At 42.8% G+C, this 26,742-nt stretch overlaps 1 protein-coding gene across 1 annotated transcript in view; it reads left to right on the forward strand.

The window, feature by feature from the left end:
• PRCC (proline rich mitotic checkpoint control factor) overlaps positions 1–26,742 on the forward strand; it is a 791,791-nt gene that overhangs the window by 118,838 nt on the left and 646,211 nt on the right. The window lies entirely within an intron of this gene.

Consider the following 26,742-nt stretch of genomic DNA (forward strand, 5'->3'; position numbering starts at 1 on the left):
AATGTAACCATTCAGAACACACCTCTCTTGTAAAGCAGTTATGAATGCTATTTTGGAGGCCAGGAGGCCCAGCACCAGAAAATCTTATGCAGAAAAATGGAAGGGATTCTGTGCTTGGAACCAGGGACAAGGAATTGACACGCTTGTGCCAAACATTCCTCAGATTTTGCAGTACCTAACTGAGATGCTGGACAAAGGCCTATCCTTCTCATCAATTAAGATCCATGCCTCTGCCATTTCAGCTCATTGCAATACGGACCCACCTATTTTTTCTCATCCACTGCTAAGGCAGTATCTCAGAGAGGCAAAAAACATAAGACGTCCAAGGAGAGCTCCAGTACCTGCATGGGACCTCTATTTTGTCTTGGAAAAACTCACACTGCCTCCTTTTGAGCCAGCCAGTACAGCTGAGATAAAATACTTATGGAAAACAGCTCTTCTCCTAGCAATAACTTCAGCAAGAAGAGTCTCAGAGTTACAAGCACTAATGGCTGTGGAACCCTTTATCATTTTCCATCCGGACAGGGTTTCTCTAAGGACAAACCCAACATTTATGCCCAAGATGGTGTCCAGTGTGGCTCTTAACCAAAACATACCTTTGCCTACCATTTATCTAAACCCGCAGAATAAGGGGGAGAGACTTCTGCATTCTTTGGACATACACAGACAGCTACGCTTTTACTTGGACAAAACTAAAGCTTTCAGAAAGACTGAGCAACTCTTAGTGGCATATGCTGCAGGATCGCAAGGAAAAGCTATTTCAAAGCAGACTATTTCAAAATGGTTAGGCCACTGCATTAGTTTCTGCTATTCACAACATGGCAAATCAGTGCCCAAGGGCATTGGGCCACATTCTACCAGAGCAGCAGCCACTTCAGCAGCCTTCCTCAGAGGAATACCAACCAAGGAAATTTTGGAGGCTGCAACCTGGTCTTCAGTGCACACTTTTACCAAGCACTACCACTTTCCTCTTTACTCTAAATCCAGAGCAGGCTTTGCCACTGCAGTTCTGCAGGGCCTCATAGCCACGCCTAATTATATTTAGGCCCAGCCACCCAACCTCAGCTTTGGGATTCAACCCAAGAGTAATGACTGCAACAGTGAAACACTATGAACATAGTACAGTTGTGTACCTACCATAAATGTAGATGTTCGAGTGTATTCACTGTTGCAGTCCAGGTTACTCTCCCACCATCCCCCTTTTCTTTGCTGGGACTTGTCTGTACTTTTCTGTTCTATACAACCTATACAACCTATGTGGTGTATTTGCTTGTAGATGTAGGTTATGTGCATGCTTTTTTAGGATTAGAAATGTTTACCCTACCCTACTGGGGGCACCTGTCATCTGGGGCAAGAAAAACTGAAGAAAATGGCATTGGCTGCATCTTTTATACCCCTGGCGCTCTGACGTCAGGGAAGAGGTGACAGCAACCGATGCCGGACCAGGACTTTGGAATTCAGGCCGACTGTAGGTAGCCTGCCAGCAGGATAACCCAAGTGTAATGACTGCAACAGTGAATACACTCCAACTTTTACATTTATGGTAGGTACACAACTGTACTTTCTTCTTGGTTTCACTGTTGCAGTCATTACATTTGGGTAATCTGCTGTGGCAGGTTGCCCTCAGTCGGCCTGAATAACAAAGTTTTGATCCTGCGTCAGTTGCTGTCTCCTCTTCCATGACGTCAGGTCGTCATGGGTATAAAACATGCAGCCGACGCCATTTTATTCAGTCTTTCTTGCCACACGGTGCCCGAAGCAGAAGCAGTTCGCAAGTGCCGGTCGGCCGACTCCTGAAATTTTCGCATTTAAGTTTCAGATCTGAAGTCTTCAAACTAAAGCCAAGTACCCTGTTGAGGAAACTTTTTCTTGCTCCTTACCGATGTCAGTAAAAGTTAATAATTGCATTACTTGTGGGAAGCAAATACCTCAAGAATTTTTATTTATACTGTATTCCTTACCTAGGCCCAGATCATAATGTGCCTTGCTTGTCGGTTTTGTGCTAGATTTAACCAATGCACTAAGCGTCAGTATATTTTTGCTTCTAAATATTTTGGATCAAGATTTAATTATCCTGAAATGTCGTCTGTTAGCAATCCGACTACCGGAGTTCACAAAAAATGCAAAGCAAAAGACAGAGACAGACCATTGAGGTCCAAAACCGACGACAAAGCTTCTTCTAAGCCAGTCGCTGGTTCGCCGGTACTCAGTGATGTGCTTTCGCAGCCCATGATACCCGCTACTTTTGAGTCGCAGGCCTCTACCAAGACCCATTCGGAGTCCGGAGTATTGAACCCGCGGATGTCTCTCCCTTGGATGTGTCCGGAGCCGCTGAGCAGGCACCGGCTTCTGAGGGTGTTTTCAGGCTTCAACTTTTATATAAAACAGACTCCAGCCTCAAAAACAAGGTCAAAAGCATCTTCTATGTCTAAAAAACCAACACATGAGCCACGTGCTCAGGCCCCTATGCCTAAAAAACAGATGATCGAAATGGCTGAGGACTTAATTACCCTGACCAGGGGTTCCCAACCCCCCCCCCTTGCTAAGAGGCCTTTGCAAGGCACTGATTATGAATCTTCAGATCAGGTTTCCATTTCTTCTGATTCCTTTTCTGATCAGGAATTTTCCATTGATGATTGATGTGGATTCTGATGCAGAGGAATCCATCCCATCTGCATCTCCTCCTGAGGATTACTCTTTTGGAGAAACTTTGCATACTTTAAGGGAACATTTTCACTGGGAGAGTCAGGACTTCTCTGAATCAAAAAAAAGAGGCTTGGGGATTTCCTTCTTCCTCAGCATAGGCCTTTGGCTATACCTCCTGTACTAGACATTGTTGATGTGTTTTCGGAATCAAGCATGGCTCCTGATTCCCTACCTCCGGCTCCTAGTAAGCCAGATAGGTTTTACAGGGTTTCTGACTCCAACAAATTTCTATTAAAAAATCCTGCTGCTGACCCTGAGACTATTTCACAGGGTCCCAAGGGTATTAAGGCCTCTACAGTCAAAAATCCTACCCCCTCTGAGAGATTCCAGGGCGCTGGATAAATGGTGAAAGAAGGTTTATACATCTGCTACCTTGGCAATCAGAGCCTTAAACTGCCAGTTTCATATGCTTAAATATCAACAGCATGTTATGGGCCTATTGAAACAGAAAATTATGATGATTTCTGATTGTGTGTAAAATAGAGTTACAGGAATTATTGCTTTCAGCAGAACAGGTTGGAAAGCATACTTTGCAATGCGGTTTTGATTCCTTGGAGGCCTCTTGCAGGGCCGCAGTTACTGGATTTGCGATTAGAAGACATGCCTGGCTCAAGGACCAAAATCTGTCTGATCTTGTTAAAACTAAATTGTTGGATGCCCCCCCTTCCAGCATGTCAGTCTGTTTGATAATAAGGCAGAAGAGGTTTTAAAGAAAGTGGAAGACAAAGCTAAATCTATGCAAACTGTAAAAGATTTCTTGTAAGTGCAGCCACCCAGGTTCAGTAGGCACTGGCCTACTAAAAATTGGTCCTTTCTGGTGTCCAGCAGAACCTCTCAAGGCAAATCCAGGTGCTCAAAAGGCTCCAGAATACCAATCACAGGGTTCTTGCAGGTCAAAGCAATGGGGTGCCTCCACCTCCAAATCTGGAGGAAACAAAGGGCAACCCTACAGTAAGCAGTCTCAATGACTTTCCTCTACCATCACCAAGCACTTATCTTTTGGCAGCCCCCTTGGGGGGAAAACTAGCACTTCATGCTCAAAATTGGCAGTTAATTACCCAGGACAAAAGTGGATGTTGAACATAGTTTCCCATGGGTACAGATTTCATTTCCATACTTTGCCAATTCCAAACGGATGGCCAGATCTGCTGCAAAATCAGTGAGCAGAGGCTCAGAAACAAGTTATGTCCCTCATGAATATGAGGGCTATTCAACCAGTACCAGAAAAGGAAAAAGGACAAGGATTTTATTCAAGACTTTTCATGGTACCCAGAAAAGACGATTCTTGGCGTCAGATACTGGATTTGTCGATTTTGAACACGTTCCTGGACATTCCAAAATTCAAAATGCTGACTTTACAACAGCTGCTGGCTATGCTGGGCAGAAACGCTTGGTTAGTGTCTCTAGACATAAGAGGCATACCTGCATATCCCAATAAGGTAATCGTGCAGAAGATACCTCCATTTCAAGGCAGGCTTTTTGCATTATCAATTCTCTGCACTGCTCTTTGGGTTATCTACTGCGCCCAGGGTCTTTACAAAGTGCCTGGCACCAGTAATTGCATTCTGCAGACAGAGGCATACAAATTTATCCTTATCTGGACGACTGTCTCATTCAAGCAGAGGACAAGGACACGCTTCTTCAACATCTGGTGTTTGTAAAAAGGCTTCTAACATGCCTAAGGGTACACAATAAATGAAAATAAATCCCAACTGTTATGCTCTCAAAAATAATGACATTCCTGGGTGCAAGCTTGAATACAACTGCCCAGATGGCTTACCTTACGCCAGACAGCCAAAGGCAGCTGACAATATACTTCAAACATATGGCAACAAAAACCCAGTTATTTGCAAGACAAATACTGCAGGCTTTGGGGTTCATGGCATCCTGCATTCTACTAATTCCATATGCAAGATTGCATACAAGGAAACTTCAGTGGTACCTAAAAAGTTTATGGAGCCAACATTCACAGTCTGGAAACAATGATTCCTCTCATTCCCTGCCTACAACAGGAGTTTTTTTGGTGGTCAGAGACATGTCACCAAAACAAGGGACCGTCATTCACACTACCCCTTGCCACCCAAAACCTAACTACAGACTCATCATACTATGCTTGGGGGGCTCACCTGGCAGGGAAGTGTATTCAGGGCAAATGGAACCCAAATCAAATGCACCTACATATCAATCAAAAAGAAATGTTAGCTGTACAGAATGCTTTGACAGCCTTAAAGGACTACATTCTTCCAGGACAACTAATGGTAAAGACAGACAACACCACGGTTATGTGGTACATAAACAAGCAGGTGAGTACACATTCTTACCCCTTTTGCAGACTAGCCGTGGCATTGTGGAACACAGCCTTGAGCTACCAAGTGCACCTACAAGCTCCATTCCTGCCAGGAAAATTGAATATACTGGCAGACAGACTAAGCAGAAATCTCATGGATCCACACAAGTGGAAACTGGAACCACAAATTTTCAACATCTTGACAAGCAAATGGGGGAGCCAAGACATAGATCTATTTGCCTCCCCCCAGAACTACCAGTTGGACAAGTTGTGCACAAGGACTCCCCACAAAGAAGCCTGGAAAGTGGATGCTCTGTCCTTCAGCTGGGAAAACCTATCAGTGTACGCCTTTCCCCCTCTGCCTCTGCTCTCCAAAGTTCTGCTAAACGTCAAACAGGACAAACCAAGAATGATTTTGGTTACTTCAGACTGGCCATGCCATCACTGGTACCCCCTCCTGCGCAGTGTGTCACAAATATCTCCATGGCACCTGCCTCAGTCCCCTTCCTTGCTGTCTCAGCAAGAGAACCAAGTTCTGCACCCTCAGCTTCCAACATTGAACCTTGCAGCCTGGCTAATCACTTAAATTCACCCTTATCATCCCTCAGCAAACTTATGATGGATGTCATCTTGGAGGAGAGAAGGCCTAGTACTAGAAAATCTTATGCTGACAAATGGAAAAGATTCTGTGCCTGGAACCAATCTTTAGGGATGAGCACAGCAGCGCCCAGTTTACCTCAGATTTTGCAATACTTGACTGAGATGCTTCACAAGGGCCTGTCTTTTTCCTCCATTAAAATCCACGCTTCAGCTGTTTCAGCTCACTATAACACAGAACCACCCCTCTTGTCTCATCCCCTGCTCAAACAGCATCTCAGAGGGGCAAAGAACTTGAGACCACCCAGGAGAGCTCCTACCCCTGCCTCGGACCTTAACTTTGTTTTGGAGAAGCTCACTCTGCTTCCTTTTGATCCAGCTGCTTCTGCAGACTTAAAATTTCTTTCTTTGAAAACAGCCTTCCTTTTAGCAATCACTTCAGCTAGAAGGATATCTGAATTACAGGCCCTTGTGGCAGTGAAACCTTTCATCATCTTTCATGCGGACAGGGTATCTCTGAGGACCAATCCATCCTTCATGCCCAAGGTGGTTTCCAGTGTGGCTCTTAATCAGCCCATTCATTTGCCAACCTTCTTTCCCAATCCACAGAACAAAGGGGAACAGATTCTGCATTCCTTGGATGTGCACAGACAACTTAGATTCTACTTGCACAGGACTAAATCTCAAAGAAAATCTGACCAATTGCTGGTAGCTTTTGCTGCAGGGGCAGAGGGGAAGGCTATTTCAAAACAAACCATTTCTAAATAGGCCATTGCATTCATTTCTGCTATAAGCACCATGGAAAACCTATCCCCCAGGGGGATCAGATCTCACTCCACCAGGGCTGCATTTACTTCTGCAGCCTTTCTCAGAGGTGTTCCTACCAGGGATAGTCTAGAAGCTGCTACCTGGAATTCTGTACATACTTTCACCAAGCATTATCATTTACCAATTTTCTCTAAATCCAGAGCTGGCTTTGCCACTGCTGTCTTGCAGGGCCTTATAGCTGGTCCTAATGCTGTATAAACTCCTCCTCCTCCCAACCATAGCTTTGGGAATCTACCCAAATGTAATGACTGCAGCAGTGAAACACGAACATAGTACAGTTGTGTACACTTACCATAAATGTAGATGTTCAAGTGTATTCACTGTTGCAGTCCTCGTTACCCTCCCTCAAGCCCCCTAATTTTCTCTGGCTATACCTCTACTTTCTTTTACTATGCTTAAAAGCCTTTTTGGTGCATTTGCTTTTGGTTGGAGGTATATTTTTGTTTTTAATTTTATTCGCTCCCCATTAGGGGGCACCTGACATTTGGGGCAAGAAAAACTGATGCAATAGTGTCTGATGCATGTTTTATACCCCTGACGTCATGGAAGAAGGGACAGCAACCGACGCAGGATCCAAGACTTTGTTAAACAGGCCGACTGAGGACAACCTGCCAGCAGATTACGCCAAATGTAATGACTGCAACAGTGAATACACTCTAACATCTGCATTTATGTTAAGTGTACACGACTGTACTTTTCAGGTATATCTTGAAGGACAGATAGAGGGGAGAGAGGAGTAAAGTTAGAGCAAAATTTATCAGCCATTAGGTTAGCTACATCTTCAGCCTCACTGTAGGCAACATCATTCACCATCAGCTCAGCAGATTGCTGCATTGTGCTTTTGAGATTACAAACTTAACTAATTTATGCCTTGTGATTGTTGGGTTTAGGGGCTTTGGTGGATTTTATTAAGCTCCTTAATTGTTTGTTTCAGTGAGAAGGGCTCTAACATGGGTCTATAGTATGTGATGTAATGCTAAGGTGATCGAACACCTAAACATCGACCACGTAATATCGAACGGCAAAACAGCGAACACCAGGAAATGCTACCGTCGGCCAGAAAAAGAAATAACTTTACAGCAAACTAAGTGGGGGCTGTGCCCCCCAAACCCACCCTAACTAAATATACCAACTCCGAGATCGCTCCAAAGTGGAGAAAGTGGCAAAATTCAGCGAACGGCCAAGGGAAATCTTTCCCAGAGTTAAATTGGCCATTCACTGATGTTCTTCATCTCACATTGCTGCAGTCCTTACTTATGGGGTAGTCCGCTGTCCTCGGTCGGCCCGAATACCAAAGTATTAGGCTGATGTCGGTCATGGGCACCTAGATCTGACATCAGAGCGTCAGGGTATAAAGGCGCATGACCGACGTCATATCCTCAGTCTTTTTTGCCGCATGGTCCGATACAGAAGCAGAGTTGCAAGTGCCGTTCGGCGTTCTGAAATTTTTCGTTTTCGGAGTTTCAGACCGATACCAAGTTGGGCTAAGTACCCCGTTGGGGAATATTTTTGTTTATTCTTGCCTCAGTTACTTACCGGATGTCAGAAAAAGTGAATAATTGTATTTCTTGTGGGAAACGGATACCGCATAGGGATTGCCACTCGCTTTGTATTCCTTGTTTGGGACCGGAGCACGACGTAGTCGGGTGTCGGTTTTGTGCTAGGTTTAATAAGCGCACTATAAAACGGAGGTTAGATTGCGCTAGGTTGGTCTTTGGCAAGAGGTGTAATTATAATATGCCGTCGGATGTTCCGACGCCTGCTTCTACTAAGAAGCGCAAAGACAAATCTTTAAAGCCTAGGCAGGATGATTCGTCCTTGGACGCCGGACCTTTAGAAGCTACAGCTGAACAGGTGGATCCGGCTGAAGTTTCTGTTGAGTCCCAGGGGGAAACTTTGATTTTACAAGATGTGGCCTCTCAGGAGGCAGGCCAGGCGAAAGGGGCCTCTCAGGTTTCTATTCTCCCTTCTATGCTTAAGGTGGTTAGGCCTTTTGCTACTGTTTCTAAGGCTCCTTCTAAGGGCAGGTCTGTTTTGCCTTCCTCTGGTGTCAGTTCTGGTTCTTCAGGGTCTGTGCCTAAAAAGCACATGCTTAAAATGGCAGAGGATTTGATTACTTTAATTAGAGGTTCTATGCCCCCTCCTGATAAGAGGCCCAGGATGGAGCCAGAGTTGGAAAGTTTGGAGCAGGCCTCAGATGATTCAGAGTCTTCTACTGAGGACATTCAAGATTTCCCTCCTTATTCTGATTCTGATGCAGAGGATTCCACTCCTTCTGCTTCTCCTCCAGAGGATTTTTCATTTTCAGAAACTCTGCATTCCATGAGGGAGCATTTTAAGTGGGAGGGACAGGATTACTCTGATTCCCGGAAGAGGCTTAGGAGTTCTTGTTTTTACCACAGCATAGACCCTTAGCTATACCTCCGGTTTTGGATGTTGTTTCAGATGTTTTCTCGGAAGCTTCCCTTAATCCAGATTCTGTGCCTCCTGCCCCAGTTAAACCGGACAGGTATTACAGGGTGCCTGAGGCTCATAAATATCTGTATAAGAGTCCTAGGGCGGACCCAGAAACTATTAGTCAGGGGCCTAAGGGTGTTAGAGCCTCTGTTGTTAAGAATCCGGTTCCTCTGGATAAGGAAGCTAGAGCTTTGGATAGATGGGGTAAGAAGGTGTATACCTCTTCTACTTTAGCAATGAGAGCAGCACTGCCAAGATCTAGACACTGTCATTCAGATAATACCTTGCATTCAGAAGGAGTTTTTGTGGTGGGCTCAGGAATGTTACCTAAACAAGGGATTCTCTGTGACCCGGCCAGAGGCGAGTCAGATTCTAACGACAGATGCCTCGGACAAGGCTTGGGGAGCACACCTCAATGGAAAATGGGTGCAAAACACGTGGCCTGTCAAACTCCAACATTTGCATATCAACTTGAAGGAAATGTTAGCAGTCCAGTTTGCATTGATGGCTTTCAAAGATTTACTTCGTCCAGGGCAGGTGTTGATTCAAACAGACAACACTACTGTCATGTGGTACATCAACAAGCAGGGGGGAACCCATTCTTACCCTCTTTGCAGGCAAGCGATGATTCTGTGGGAAACTGCTCTCAATCTACACCTCAATCTTCAGGCAAAGTTTCTACCAGGAGCACAGAACTCCTTAGCAGATGTATTGAGCAGACAAATAGTGGATCCTCACGAGTGGAAATTGGATCCTCATGTATTTCAACAGTTGACAGTGTTATGGGGAACTCCAGACATAGATCTGTTCGCTTCTCCACTAAATTACCAGTTGCCAAAGTTTTGCACAAAAATGTTTCATCACACAGCTTGGAAGGTGGACGCTCTGTCTTTCACTTGGAACAATCTGCATGTATATGCCTTTCCACCTCTGCCTCTTCTTCCCAAGGTACTTTTGAAGGCCAGACAAGACAAGCCAACCATGATTTTGATAGCACCGGATTGGCCTCGACAACACTGGTAACCACTACTGAGGAGTTTAGTACGAGAACCTCCGTGGCCTCTGCCTTTGATTCCGCACCTTTTGTCACAAGAGGACAGTCACTTCCTCAATGTCAAGATTCAGTCTCTGCATCTAACAGCCTGGCATATTCTGTTTTAGACTCTGGAGGGTCTCAGCTTCCACAACACGTTTTGAATGTTATTTTGGAGGCCAGGAGGCCTAGTACCAGGAAAGTTTACGCTGATAAATGGAGGAGATTTTTTATTTGGAGCAAAGGAAAGGACTTTGATGTCTCCAAACCTGATTTAAGTGTTGCTCTTCAATATCTTACTGAGTTATTGGACAAGGGTTTGTCTTTCTCCTCAATAAAGGTCCATGCTGCAGCCATTTCTGCTCACTATGATTGTGACCCTCCTTTATTCTCTCATCCTTGGTTTAAGCAATTTCTTAGAGGGGCAAAGAATATAAGACCCCAATAGAGCTCCTACTCCTGCTTGGGATCTCAATTTTGTGTTGGAAAAACTTACTCTACAACCTTTTGAGCCTGCAGCTACTGCCGAAGTTAAAGTATTTATCATGGAAAACTGCTTTTTTGTTGGCCATTACCTCTGCAAGAAGGGTTTCTGAATTACAGGCCCTCATGGCAGTGGAGCCTTTCCTGATTTTTCATAAGGATAGGGTATCTTTGCGTACTAATCCTTCCTTTATGCCTAAAGTGGTTTCTAGTGTGGCCTTAAATCAAACTATTCATTTGCCTACTTTTTATGCAAACCCCCAAAATAAAGGGGAGAAGATTTTGCATACTTTGGATATTCACAGGCAGTTGCGTTATTATTTGAGCAGAACCAAGGAGTTCAGACAGTCTCTGCAATTGTTTGTTTCTTTTGCTTTTGGTTCACAGGGTAAACCTGTTTCAAAACAAACTATTTCTAAATGGATTGGGTTTTGTATTTCTTTCTGTTATTCCCATCATGGTAAGGAGATTCCGGCTGGAATCAGGCCTCATTCCACTAGGGCTACTGCTACTTCTATGGCCTTTATAAGGGGGGTATCTACTAAAGACATTTTGGAGGCAGCTACTTGGAGTTCAGTGCATACCTTTTCTAAACATTACCACCTTCCTCTTTATTCTAAGTCTAGGGCTGGATTTGCCACTGCAATTTTACAGGGCATTTTAGCGGCCCCTAATGCTTTATGATTTTTACCATCCTCCCTTTCCCGTTGCTTTGGGATTCTACCCATAAGTAAGGACTGCAGCAATGTGAGATGAAGAACATAGTACAGTTTTGTACCTACCATAAATGTAGATGTTCGAAGATCCACATTGCTGCAGTCCAATTTACCCTCCCTCCTTCCCCTCTGTAGTTTGACTTGGTGCTATGCTTTAGGTGATGGTTGTTGTTGGGCTTGTTTTTGGGAGGTATTCTGTTTTTGGCTGTGGCCTTTCTGGTTTGGCCTTCTGACATCTGGGGCAAGAAAAGACTGAGGATATGACGTCGGTCATGAGCCTTTATACCCTGACGCTCTGATGTCAGATCTAGGCACCCATGACCGACGTCAGCCTAATACTTTGGTATTCGGGCCGACCGAGGACAGCGGACTACCCCATAAGTAAGGACTGCAGCAATGTGGATCTTCGAACATCTACATTTATGGTAGGTACAAAACTGTACTTTTTTTGCTTTCGATATTTAGGTGTTCAATCACCTTAGCATTCGATCACATAATGTCAACCCTCTAACATTCTGGGATTTACTCTTCTTACTTTTGGTCAAAATTTGTATTTTATGTATTTTTATTTTACATTTGTTAACTGGGTTAGTCCAGCTGAGCATTAGCTCGTTTTCAGTGGAGACCCGAGGAGAAAAGCTTCGCAATCAGTATTTACAGTCCGCAAGAAAATTGCATTGGCAGCTAAAACAATTAGAGAAGTAACATTTTACAATAAAATTTTACAGAAAACAGTTGGGTACAAATGTTGGAGATCAAACTGCAAAAAGCATTTACAACAAATCATGCAGAAGAGCAGTAGAGTACAAAGTCAGAATTCTTACAACAAAAACAGGTTCATTGTCAATGTAGAGAAAACAGTGCAACAGGGAAAACAATGTAGGGAAACATTATTTTCCTTTTGTTATAAAGTTTGCTGGTACTATGATTCCACCAACTGTTCCCACTGGGTACAGCTGCATCCGTACAGCTGTTTATCTGCTGTGCTTCTGCAATTGTGTGTAGTTTGACTGCTCTAGTTCTGCTAATTGTTTTTTTTTTTTTTTTCTGAAGAGTTCTTGTTCCAGAGTGGTTTCCATTATTTTCTTTTTACAATGACCTTTCACTCAAAAAAGCTCTAAGGGCAAGTGAGGAAATATTTTCTGCTTAACCTTCCACAACAGTCACTATTTTCTGGACTGTTCTGAATCTTTTGGAGCTATTTTGGTCCTGCCCTTAGCTATTTCTTCATCTATTTAGGTGCTATCCCAAACATATAAATCAGTGAAGACTTCAAGCCCTTAACTGCCCTAAAATGTGTTTTCAGGTGTGGCGTTCTTTACCCCGTGGTTAGCTTCCTGACTGTTTCATTCCTTTGAGCCCATATAGTCTTCAGAGTTAAATTCATGTATTGTGAGAACTTTGGTTACAGTGATCATTGCTTTAGCTAGGGGACATTCTTAGACCTGTTGAGTGACCAGATTTATCCGTGATCTCTCCTCTTGTAGTCTTTCACAAAAAAAGAGCTGAACTGATTACCAACACCAGCTACTTCCCTGGGGGTCCAGCGACTAATCTGGCACAGTCAGCTTATTTGTCCGTTCTCTTCTCCAAATCCATTGGTATTTTATTTTATTCTTGTAGTTATAATGTGGAAAGATGTCCATTCCTTTGTCTTTGATAAAGGAATACAAAGTCAGAACAGTTACTTATACATAGCTTCTTTGAGTATTTGTCAGATTACATTATCTTGTGTTCAGAAAATGTGGCCCACATCAGTTCTCTGCAAAAATGGCCTTCATCCATAATGCATTTTTGCAGCTACTGCCCAGTTCTACCTATATACATCTGCAAAACAACTGGAAGAAACCTCTAGCTCCATGTGTGTCATGGTTTAGCCATCCATCCACATCCACTTTTCCCATTTTTAGATATGGGTTCTGGGTTTCACACCATGTGGCTGTCCTAGGAGGATTGAGCTTTAAACTGTGTTCTTCCTGCAGGCGGAGTTATGTAAAGTTAGGTACAAAAGTTATGGGTACTTGCCTTAATGCTGGATCTGTAAGCGCAGTGGTTATAGGGAGTATTCTACCTTCATTACCCCTAACTTCATCTTTCTCTGGGCCTAGGACTGGTGTTGTGTTAGGGCAGTATATATTTTTTTTCCTTGGTGGAGGGGGAGGGCAGGTTCATCAAGCAGTCCTAATACCTGTAATGTCAATCTCATTTATTCTGCAGCTGTACTGGCATGTTCAGCATTGTGGTATATGCCTGTAACTTTTGTGCCTCGTTTCATCATGGCAAGTTGATTAGCTTTGTTAGAGTGGTTGTCTGTAGAGTCTTCAGCTTGTCTGTAGTTAAATTGTTTTACAGTGTTGCATCTAACACCCCCCCCAAAAATAGGATGTTGTTTGGAAAAATATGCCAAATTTCCTTTGAGTGCATAATCGGTTAGCACATAATCTTCCGCCTTGTTAATTCAGTTAAAGTGGTTTTGAACTTGCAAGAATTACTATTCTCATTTCTTTGTACTGTATTGGATAAGTACTCCAAGCTTTCCTGACCTTCTCACTTAAAGTTACATTGAGTTTGTCTTAAACCAGAGGATTCCACTTCCATATAACTTGTCAGTCTATCTGCTGTTTTTGGACCTAGTTTGAGGTAACTGCATGTTAGAGTATTTGTAAGAATGGTAAATCTCTACTGGCGTATCAGTTATTTGTAATGAGGGTCCTAAATCCTTATTGTTCTTGATTTGCAAGAGACTGCATTCTAGTAGTGAGAGAGTAAACTTGTGGGTGAGGGGGGGACAAGCACGCTTCTGTAAACATATGCGTTATGAATCCATTTCTCTGTTAGCCTGAAACGTCTGGGGAAAAATGGTAATTGGAGAGGATGAACCAAACCCAATGAACCATCAAGGATTCATATGTCAGCTGATATAAGTGTCATGTCCAGTGAGTGCAGGATCGACAGTACATATATACATGCATCAAGTTCTTCAATACCTGTCACAAAACTAATACGTTGGTGGTTGAGCCTGTCTTAGTGGATCAGTCTCTGTCATTACACTGCAGTTGCAGAGCACTGCAGGTGCTTCTGTTCAGGACTTCAGGGCTCCAAAGGTGTTGCAAAGAGAAGTCAATGAGTACAAATATCCTGTAATGAGTGTTGGTGCTTCTGGGCTTGTAGAATTTCACAGTCCTCCCCAGTTGGAGCAGTGACTCGTATTCAGGATAAGCTTAGGTACCTAGCCACAATTTTCTCACTCTACACCTGTAGTCCTTCAACACCAAGCTCTGCAGCATTCTGTCCATAGATTGGAGATTTGGTTTTGGACCTCCTTTATGTATCCAACCTGCACTTTATCCTCTCTTGTATGGACAACTCTGTCAAAGAAAAAGACTTGTGCCATTTCCCAGTACAGAGTATCACCAAGTGCTGGTATGTATATAGTAGTTAAAGGAAAAAGTTGCCCAAGATTCTAGCAGTCAAATGTTGGACCAGGACGTTCTTTGTGTTTCACTGTTGCAGTCATTACATTTGGGTAATCCTGCTGGCAGGTTGCTCTCAGCCGGCCTGAATTCCAAAGTCTTGGGTCCTTTATCGGCTGCTGTCACCCCTTCCCTGACGTCAGGTCGTCAGGGGTATAATAGAAGCGGCTGACACCATTTCTTCAATCTTTCTTGCCGCACGGTGCCCGAAGCAGAAGCAGTTCGCAAGTGCCAGTTGGCCGACTCCTGAGATTTTCCTGTTCGAATTTCAGATCCAAAGTCTTCAATAAAGCTGAGTACCCCGTTGGGGAAACTTTTTTCTTGCTCCAGACCGATGTCAGGAAAAAGTTAATAATTATATTTCTTGTGGAAAGCAAATACCTCATAAGAACTTTCATTCCTACTGTATTCCTTGCCTAGGCCCTGATCACAACTGTCGGTTTTGTGCTGGATTTAACCAACGCACTATTAAGCGTCTGTATGATTTTTCTTTAAACTATTTTGGATGCCGATTTAATTATCCACAAATGTCGTCTGATAGCCATCCGACTACCGGAGTTCACAAAAAACGCAAAGAAAAGGAGAGAGACAAACAACCGAGGCCCAAAACCAATGACGAAGCTTCTCCTAAGCCAGTCGCTGGTTCTCAGTGAGGCACTTTCGCAACCCCTGACACCTGCTACTTTAGAGTTGCAGCCCACTACCGACTCCCACGTGGAGTTGGCCATGCCGCTGGAATCTCAAGGTATTGGAACCTCCGATACTATTCCTTCAGATGGGTCCGGAGCCGCTGAGCAGGCACCGGCTTCTGAGGGTGTATTATATTTAATCCAACCTCGGCTTCAAAGGCAAAGACTAAAGCACCTTCTAAAGCAAAGAAACAAACTCTCGAGCCACGTGGGCAGGCCTCTATGCCCAAAAAACAGATGCTCAAAATGGACGAAGACTTAATTACTTTGATAATTACTTTGATAGGGGTTCCCATCCCCCTCCTGAAAAAAGGCCTAGACAAGAGACTGACTATAAATCTTCAGATCAGGTTTCTATTTCTTCTGATTCCTCTTCTGAGCCGGAATATTCTCTTCCCCCCCTATGAGGATTCTGATGCTGAAGAATCTATTCCTTCAGCTTCTCCAGAGGACTGTTCATTTGGGGAAACCTTGCACACCACGAGGGAGCATTTCCACTGGAAGAGCCAAGATTTTTCTGAATCTAAAAAGAGGCTCAGGGATTTCCTTTTACTTCCTCAACACAGGCCATTAGCCATTTTACCTGTGTTAGATATTGTTGATGTGTTTTCAGAGTCTAGTCTTACCCCTGACTCCTTACCTCCAGCTCCTGTTAAGCCTGACAGGTATTACAGGGTTCCTGACTCTCATAAATTCCTTTTTAAAAACCCTGCTGCAGACCCAGAAACTATTTCACAGGGTCCCAAAGTAGTTAAGGCTTCCGCTGCAAAAAAACCCTACCCCCTCTGACAGAGATTCTAGGACACTGGACAGTTGGGGAAAACAGGTTTACACATCTGCTACTTTGGCTATAAGGACCTTAAACTGTCAAGTTTCATATGCTCAAATATCAGCAACATGTCATGGCATTGCTTAAACAGAAAATGTTATTAAACTCAATGTGCAGAAAACAAGGAAATGCAGGATTTATTGCATGCAGTTGAATAAGCTGGAAAGCATACTTTGCAATTTGGTTTTGATTCTTTGTAGGCTTCCTGCAGGGCCACAGTTACGGGTTCTGTAATTAGGAGGCATGCTTGGTTAAAGGAACAAAGTCTGCCTGATCATGTCAAAGTTAAATTTTTAGACACACCTTTACAGCACGATACTTTGTTTGGTATTAAGGCAGAGGAGGTGTTAAAGAAAATGGAGGACAAAGCTAAATCTATGCAAACTGTTAAAGATTTTTTGCAAGTACAGCCACCTAGGTTTAGTAGACACTGGCCTACAAAGAATTGGTCCTTTCCTGTGTCAGACGGACCTCAAAGGGGCAGATCCAGACGCCCTAGGGGCAGATCCCCGGCACAAGGATCCCACAGGTCAAAGCAATGGGGTGCTTCTACCTCCAAAGTTGGAGAAGACAAATCACAACCATACAGGAAACAGTCCCAATGACTTCCCCCTGCCTACACTAAGCACTTATCTCCTGGCAGCACCCTTAGGGGGAAAATTAGCACTTTTTTCCTCAAAATTGGTACATTATAATCCAGGACAAATGGGTTCTGAATATCGTGTCACAAGGGTACAAGTTCCATTTCCATACCCTGCCAAAGGCAAACGGCTGGCCAGATCTGCCAAAAAATCAATGGGCAGAGGCACAAAAACAAGTCTCATCCCTCATGAACATGGGGGGGGGGCATTCAGCAAGTGCCAGAGCAAGAGCAGGGACAAGGATTTTACTCTACTGTTCTTGGTACCCAGAAAGGGCAAGACCTGGAGACCAATACTGGACCTATCTATTCTGAACACATTCCTGGATATCCAAAACAACCGACCAGTAAGTATATAAAACTGTGCTTGTGTTAACCATTGTTTTCAGCTTCTGAAGAAGTCGGTTACTGTTAACTGACGAAAAGTGTATTGTTATTGACCGCGCTTTAAGCAAATTAAAAACACTTGAATTTTAGCGAAGAAGGGTCCTGGTGCCTCATTTGGATTTACACATTCCTGGATATACCAAATTTCAAGATGACTTTGCAGCAGCTTCTGCCCATGCTGAGCAAAAACGCTTGGCTAGTCACTTTAGACCTAAAAGAGGCATACCTGCATGTCCCAATCAGACAGAAGATGCCTCAGATTTAAGGCAGGCTCAATGCATTATCAATTCTCTGCACTGCCCTTTGGCTTATCAACTGCTCCCAGGGTCTTTACAAAGTGCCTGGCACCAGTAATTGCATTCTGCAGACAGAGGAATACAAATATATCCTTACTTGGATGACTGTCTAATTCAAGCAGAGAACAGAGACATTCTTCTACAGCATCTGGCGTATGTGCAAAGACTTCTAACATGCCTAGGTTACACAGTCACCGAAAAGATATCAAAACTAGTACCCTCTCAAGAGATAATATTCCTGGGTGCAAGTTTAACTACAACTGCCCAGATGGCTTATCTCACGCCAGACAAACAAAGGCAACTGACTACCTATTTCAAGATGTTGGCAACAAAGTCCCAGTTATCTGCAAGAAAAATTCTGCAGGCTTTGGGCTTCATGGCATCCTGTATCCTACTAATTCCATATGCAAGACTGCATATGAGGAAACTTCAGTGGTACCTAAAAAGTGTTTGGACTCAACATTGCCACAGCCTGGAAACAATGATTGCTGTTATTCCCTGCCTACAACAGGAGTTTCAATGGTGGGCAAAGGCTTGTCATCAAAACAAGGGACAGCCATTCACATTACCCCCAGCCAGGCAGACACCAACAACGGATGCATCAGATTATGCCTGGGGGACCCACATGGCAGGAAGATGCATTCAGGGCACATGGTTCTCAACCCAAATGCATCTACATATCGATCAAAAAGAGATGCTAGCTGTTCAGAATGCCCTGACAGCCTTCAAGGACCTACTTCATCCGGGACAACTACTGATAAAGACAGACAACACAACGGTCATGTGGTATATAAACAAGCAGGGGGCACACATTCTTACACCCTTTGCAGAGTAGCCATGACTTTGTGGGACACAGCATTAACTTACCAAGTACATCTGCAGGCACAGTTCCTGCAAGGAAGGAAAAATACTCTGGCAGACGAACTAAGCAGAAACCTCATGGATCCCCATGAGTGGCAGCTAGATCCACAAGTCTTCAGCATGATAACAAGGAAATGAGGATGCCCGGACATAGATCTAGTTGCCTCCCCTCACAACTACCAGCTAAAAAGATTCTGCACAAGGACTTATCACAGACAAGCATGGAAAGTGGATGCCCTATCAGCCTTTCCCCCACTGCCTCACTTGCCCATGGTACTCCTAAAGGTCAGACAGGAGAAGCCAAAAATTATACTGATCGCTCCAGACTGGCCCCGCCAGTACTGGTTTCTAATCCTAAAGAACTTGTCTCAATGCCCAGCTTGGGCCTTACCTCAAATACCTCATCTACTGTCCCAGCAAAACAATCTGATCCTGCACAGCCAACTCAGGACTTTAAACCTGGCTGCATGGCGGATAATGTAGTTATACAAAACACACCTCTCAGTAAAGCTGTGATGGATGTCATTTTGGAGGCCAGAAGGCTTAGTACTAGAAAATCTTATGCTGGAAAATGGAAGTGATTCTGTGCCTGGAACCAGGCACAAGGAACTGATACAGCTGTGCCAAATGTTCCTCAGATTTTGCAATACTTAACTGAGATGCTGGACAAAGGCCTATCCTTTTCATCTATTAAAATTCATGCCTCTGCCATTTCGGCTCATTACAATACAGAGCCACCAATCTTTTCTCATCCCTTATTAAAACAGTACCTCAGAGGAGCCAAAAAATTAAGGCCTCCAAGGAGATCACCAATGCCTGCATGGGACCTCAACTATGTCTTAGAAAAACTCACCCTGCCTCCCTTTAACTCACCCTGCCTCCCTTTGCACCAGCTGCTACGGCTGATATAAAGTTTTTATCTTGGAAAACAGCTCTGCTCCTAGCAATAACTTCTGCAAGACTAGTTTCAGAGCTACAGGCACTCATGGCGGTGGAACCTTTCATAATTTTTTATCCAGACATGGTCTCTCTGAGGACAAACGCAACATTTATGCCTAAGGTGATGTCCAGTGTGGCTCTTAACCAAGCTATTCATCTGCCAACTTTTTATCCAAATCCACAGAACAAGGGGGAAAGAATTCTGCATTCTTTGGACGTACACAGACAGCTTAGATTCTACTTGAACAGAACCAAAGATGTTCATCGTGTTTCACTGTTGCAGTCATAACACTTGGGTTATCCTGCTAGCAGGCTACCCACAGTCGGCCTGAATTCCAAAATCCTGGTCCGGCGTCGGTTGCTGTCGCCTCTTCCCTGACGTCAGTGCGCCAGGGGTATAAAAGATGCAGCCAACACCATTTTCTTCAGTCTTTCTTGCCGCGCGTTGCCTGAATCAAAAGCAGTTCGCAAGGACATTTTAGAGGCTGCTACTTGGAGTTCAGTGCACACCTTTACAAAGCACCATCATCTGCCATTCTACTCTAAATCCAGAGCAGGCTTTGCCTCTGCAGTTCTGCAGGGACTCATAGCTGCTCCTAATGCTGTTTAGCTCCAGCCTCCCAACCATAGCTTTGGGACTCTACCCAAATGTAGTGACTGCAACAGTGAAACACGTAGAACATAGTACAGTTGTGTACACTTACCATAAATGTAGATGTTCAAGTGTATTCACTGTTGCAGTCCAGGTTACCCATCATCCCCCTTTATCCTATGGATCCTATGTTTCCTTCTCTGATTCACACAACCTGTGTGGTATATTTGCTTATAGATGAAGGTAAAATTTATATTGGTGCATTTATTGTTTTTATATATATATATATATATATATATATATATATATATATATATATATATATATATATATATATATATATAATTTGGCTACCCTTTTAAGGGGCACCTGACATCTGGGGCAAGAAAAACTGAAGAAAATGGTGTTGGCCGCTTCTTTTATACCCCTGATGACCTGACGTCAGGGAAGGGGCAACAGCAGCCGACACAGGTCCCAAGACTTTGGAATTCAGGCCAGCTGAGGGCAACCTGCCAGCAGGATTACCCAAATGTAATGACTGCAACAGTGAATACACTGTCTAACATCTACATTTATGGTAAGTGTACACAACTGTACTTTGTCTTAGTTCTGACTGTTAAAAATGTCTTTTTTCCTATGCATTCAAGTATCAGTGATGGAATATCTGTTTAATTTATTGGTCAGAGGCACTAGTTTGACAGTCCTAGTGACCATTGTTTGTAGTAACTGTGAGTAACCTAGGTCTAGAGGAAATCTGTCAGATTGAGAGCATCTTAGAATCCCTGGGCTGGTCAGTTAGATCTAGGGTCAGTCTAGTGACCATTGTTTGTAGTAACTGTGAGTGACCTAGGTCTGGAGGAGGTCTGTCAGATTCTGAGAGCATCTTAGAATCCCTGGGCTGGTCGATTTAGATCTAGGGTTCCCTAAGGGTCAGCTGTTCTGAAGGGCTGAATTTTACAAGTACCTTCACCCATGGGATTTATTGATCTGTTTGTCACTGTGTTGTACTTGTCCTGCAGCCAGTATATCAAGCTATGTGTCATATTGATTCGGGTTCAATTAGCTAGCCCTGTCTAGAGGACAAGATCTTTTCCTCCATCCTCCCAGCCAAGATAGACATAGTTTGGCACATGGCTTCTGAGAACCAATTTCCTTGATTTTGTGAGCATCATAAAGGAGCTGGAGGGCAAAGGTTGAATTCTAGCTTATAGAAGGGGAAAAGTCCAGTATGTTTGCAAACCAGATCTTGTGTCTGATAGGTGCATTGTTACAGTGATTGTAATTGTTTGTGGTAACTTCCCATTATTGCAGTAACTTGAGTGTGGACTTGCAGAACTAATCTAAGGGCATCATTCCTATATCTTCAAAAAGGAACTGAAGGACAGCATGGGCACTTGTAAGTTCCATCATAAGATCTGTAACATCAAGCTCCACAGTGTCCAGTGAACTTTGGGCTTGTTGACCCCAGTAGAGTATGTAAGAAGCCGAATGCAGGGATAGTACTTTCAGACATTCTTTGAGTTTCATGTATTTTGAGGTACCCAAAAGGGGCAGTGTACTCCATTACTTTGAGTATTGGGAGTTTTCCACTTCTAGAGTGGATGATATTCCTTTGGCAGTTAGCTGATCTAAGTAGGATTTTGTTACTGCTGCTGTTGTGACTTGATGCTTGAAAGAAGTGAGGGAATTATCAACTGAAGTTTCAAGGTCCTAAACTACACTTTCATGTTGTAATGGAGTTTTCTTAATATTGTATGTTGAAGGGAGCAGTTGTCTACCAAATGTGACAATATTGCACTCTGTTGCATTTAATTTGGGCCCATTTTCAGTACACCCAAGCATTTACAAGTGTGAGCTCTTGCTGGAAGGTATGTGTACCCAGGTAGGGGACTTCACAGTAATTCCCAGTTTGTAGTCATCTGCAGACTTGGTTAACCAGAGGTCAGAGTTCCTAATCTGGAGATAGGAAAAGTAAATCTCATAAAGAAGAGGACCCAGTGCTGAACATTGGGTGACTCACTGTTTGCCTTAATACTTTCTGTTGAGATGCTTGCCACTTGAAGAGTGCAGGTTCTGTCTTAAGCCTGTTCACTACCCATCTTACCACATAAGGATTTATTTTAAACATTTTAGATTGCTTACAGTGCCTGTATGAGGTGTAGTATTGAATGTCTTGGCCGGGTCAATGAATGCAGTGTGAACAACATGACCACTGTTACCAGCCTGTGTGACTCACTCGAAGTTTATCAGACCTATTGGGCAGGATCTTTCCTTGACAATACCAACCTACTGAGGATCAAGTTTAATAAGGCTTTTTATGTTCTAGATTATGATGTCCATTATAATATATTCCATGACTTTCCATACAAGGTTCATCAGGCTAATGTATTTGTAGTAAGGCCAACCTTATGAAGAAGCAGCACCACAGTGGTGTGCTACACTTCAAGGATAAAACCTGTAGATAACCTTAGGTTATATAGTTTGAGGAGACGCTCCACGAGAGTATCCTTGATGCTGTTTATTAAACATAGGTGGATATTGTCAGTTCCAGCACAAAGTATGTTTGGTTTTCAATAAAACTTTCAGGACATGTTCCTTAATTATCAGAGCGGGAGTAAAGGATTCAAGAAGTTGTGGAGAATTATGGGAGTTAAAGTTAGCACCAAATTTGTTTGCTGTTAAATTAGCAGTATCAGTTGAGTCTAAATGGGAGGTGACATTTTCAATAAGTTCAGAGCAATGTGGCCTCTTGTATGCATATTTCATATATGTTTAGTGCATATATTATGTGTGAGACTGCACTGTATTTTATGCATATCTTAGCTTGCATTTTGTATATATTATTTTCTTTTTCTGTCAATTCACTTCAGATCTTTTCGTCTTTATTTGCAATGAATTTTACCATTTTGTTCAGGATTTTTGCTGTGTACGTCTGTATATAATAGTGTTGATTTGAAAGGCCGTGATGTATTTTCTGTTGTTTGAGCTTGGGTCATGGCTAGAAAGGATCAATAGACCAGTCTGCTTTACCCGGTGAACAAACAGTAAGTAAAAATGCCAGATGGTGTTCCTTAGTATCTTAACATGGCTAAAGTAGTGTTTACAATTGTCCTAAGTTAATTGTGCATTTTTATTAGACCTAGTAAACTTTTTTGCCCTACATATGAGTGACTTGTTTTCGAATTTCCAACTTTATTTAGCTGTAATTCAGAACACCAGCTCTATGCATTTACCTAAATAGGTGCAGAACTTCATGAAGCTGCCAAGTATGTCAGTGTTAGAGAGGATGTTAGCATAAATGCAGTTAGAAACCTCATCATAGAATTGGATGAGATTAGGGCATTTGAAATCCTTTAATTCGGAGATATTTGTTGCAAGGGCTTTAGAGATCTTGAAGGTGAATGTGTTGACTGAAGTTAACTGGTGAGAGAGGAGAATAATATATAAGGAAGTTATATTCATAAGGACCATATTGAGGATATTTTGTGCTCTAATGGGCTGGGTAACTTTCTTCCAGGGAGTATTTGGTTATTAAGACTAAGAACTTCTACGCAAACCCCACTTTAGAGGATATAAGTGCACATTTTATTGATGGGTAATTAATCTTTCATTATAATGAAGTTCTTGTTAATAGGTTCGGAAAGTACATTTCGGAATATTGTGTGATCATTTGAGGGTGTCTGTACAATTTAGGGTGACCTGGAGTTCTCTGGTTTTGGTTTGTGGGTTTCTGTGAATCTTCCTGGTGGTGATATGGTGCTTGATGAATATGGAGAGGCCACCATGGTTTTCATCATGCTTAAAGGCATGGCAAGAGAAAATCCTAGGTATGGAGGGAGGCCTTATATAAACAAAGTGTCTCTAATTACACAAATCACAAACATGGATGCATTCCAAATGGATGAGTGCCTAAAGACTGAGCATCTTGTTTAAGTCTTCTCGCATTGAGAAGAGCTACCTTAATGTGATCTAGTGTTAGGTTAAATATGTTTGGTAGACCATCCATTAGTTGGACTTTGTCCAAAAAGGCACTATGGGGTAACAAAGGTGTTGACCGTTATGCGGAAGCCTTAGAACGAAAGGTGCAGACCATCCTTACCAAAACAAGCTTGACTGTCATTTCATCTAGTGCCAACACAAACTGGATCCCCCTGGAATGATGCTAGTTGTTGGAAGCGAATGATGCCAACTGTTTAAGCCAGTTATCTTTTCTTTGTCGCTAGGTATCATTCTTGGAGATGGAATGATTCCACTTTAGACCAGTGTCCTTCCATGTATTTTTACATGAATGGAGAGTTCTAATCTCTCTCTCCCTCCCTCTCTGCATATCCCACAGGATTTTGTAACCCAAATCCATTTACTCTCACATGGACCACCACCATAGATAGCGTAGTCCTATTTGTTAGATGAAAAAATCTTCAGAGCTGCTGTGACAAAGGAGATCCTGACACCTGAAAGACAGTTTAAAGGACCACTACGGGCAAATGATGAAGAAAACATATATTTTTTATCTTGCCATGATTTACTACACATCCTAAAGCTGCCTGCAGCAAAATGAGTACTCATTCCTAATTTTATTTTGTTTTTACTCGTCTGCCCTCATGGGGGCAGACATCGTGATTCCTTTGGAAAGCTAAATCTGTCTCAATGCACAGACTGTGAGAACAAATAGCCCTGCCATTTGTTGTCAGGCTAGACTTCCATTCACTTAGAATGGACCACCTGAAAAAAAATGCCAAGTTTGAGAGTCTGCAGCTTATGTGTCATTGACTGGTATGTGCTGAGTTTTACAAATGTTGTTCCTATTGATGTACTACACATTCTCTGAAAGAAACTTGCAAGTGTGTCAACAAATTACTGAGATAAAAAAGACTTTTCACAAGGAGCAGTTTTGCAAGTTTCAATTCATGGCCAAGTTACTCCTCCTGTCTCCCCTCCTTCAGTGGGCTACAGTCTCACATTTCAGGCTTGGGTAGATTCAACTATTTTGTCAGCTTTGCATGACAATAAAATCACAGCCTGGTATGCCACTAAAACTGTTCCCTTATATGTCTCTTCACTTCTGAATAGCATTTCCCCAGGAATAAAAAAAAAAGCGCACACATCAGTCCAGAGTTTGGGCCAATCTATCCATTTCTTATTGTGCACAGTAAAACATTCAGTTTATAATGCATTCTGGCTGCTGACATGGTCATCTTTACATAGTTATCTTATAGCAAAACCTGAACTTATGGTATTCAGTGCCAAGCTTTACAACAGTTCTCAGTTTCTTAACAATGACCTCGCAAGCCTCTGATGTGAACCCAGTACTTTGTCAGTATACTGTAAATACATAGATTAATACAAATATTTGTGCACATATGACGCATACAATCATACACACATACCATCATTAAAACAAGATAAATGCAATATAAATCATATCAATATAGTTAAGATTTCTAGTTTATGACCCTGTCTCTGGAAACTTATTTTTGAATTTATGTTCAAGCAGTTGTATACTTGTTGTATATTATCTTGTTTAATTGTTTCTCAATATTCTAACCACTGTGTATGCTGCATCAACTGTAAAACTCTGATTTTTACTCCTTGTATATTTTCTATGCTCTTTGTACAAAATAGCTGTTTGTATAATTTATTTTTATTATTTTTTATAATTGTTTACTATGTATCTGGAGTTTTTCTCCCCCAGCCTCCGCTGAAAATGATCATCTTGTGTCCAGTCGGACTAACCTGGTAAACAAATGGAAAATAAAAAATAAAATAAACTAAGAAAATCAGTCAATATACCAAGAAATATATATATTGGGCAAAACAACGTACCCAACACACTAGTCATAGGTGACTCTATAGTCAGGCACACTGATGTCCCACTTACCAGGCTAAACAAGGAGAATGTTACTGTCAGCTGCCAGGATCTGCCACATAACCCATGCACTCAGGTCACTCCACAACCAAGTACAAATATGACTCTGTCACTGTCCATGTTGGTGTGAATGACCTGAGACATGCCTCCCTGGACTGCATGAAAAGAGACATGGAAGAGCTCTCCGATCTTGTAGCCCAGGAAGGTATGACCCTAGCCCTGAGTAGCATTCTGCCATCGCCCAGAATGATACCGCAGTACAAGGACAAAATGATTGACTTCAACAATTGGCTAAGCTTCTGGTGTCATTCTAAGGGGATCCAGTATCTGCCTGGGACGACATGGTCGACATACCATAATGCTTTGCCAGAGATGGCCTGCACCTGTCACCCATGGGATTCTGGATACTGGCTAAGGCTCTTGCTGCCCCTATAGTGCTTTTTTTTTTGACACGTTTCAAATGTAACAGGAACAGGAAAGCAAAAACTGAGGGTAATGCTACTCAATGCTAGAAGTCTAAATCTCAAAATGCACTCACTCAAGGCACTCCTTAAAATGGAGAACATCGATACCTGTGCAGTGACTGAGACCTGGTTCAAGGCTCCAAAGAGCACCCCTGCACAACCAGGCTATAACTCATACCACACTTTTCGGCCACGTAACCTGGACCGGAACACCAAAGGCGGAGGTGTGCCCATATTCATTAAGGATATCCACACGTCCAGGCTAGTTGCTCAGCATAATGCATCCAAGGGCAAACCTGCAATCCAAATTGTAGCTTGCTACAGATCCCCCATCATGCTCCAGGATTCCCACTCCTCTTTTCTTGATATACTGGAAAATATTAGGGTTCAAACACCCTAATTATGGGCGATTTCAACTACCCCACCATTAACTGGGAAAACTACTCCTGTACCAACTCCTTCGCTCAGCGCTTTCTGGAATTCATAAATTCCAGTGCCCTGGATCAACTTATCCACACCCCCACCAAGGGCAACAATATCCTAGACTTAGTCATTACCAACATGAATGACCGGTGTTCCACACCCGAAGTCAACTCCTT

The sequence above is a fragment of the Protopterus annectens genome, chromosome 8.part0 (genome assembly GCF_019279795.1).
Source record: "Protopterus annectens isolate FY-2018-M chromosome 8.part0, PAN1.0, whole genome shotgun sequence".
NCBI lineage: Eukaryota > Metazoa > Chordata > Ceratodontiformes > Protopteridae > Protopterus > Protopterus annectens.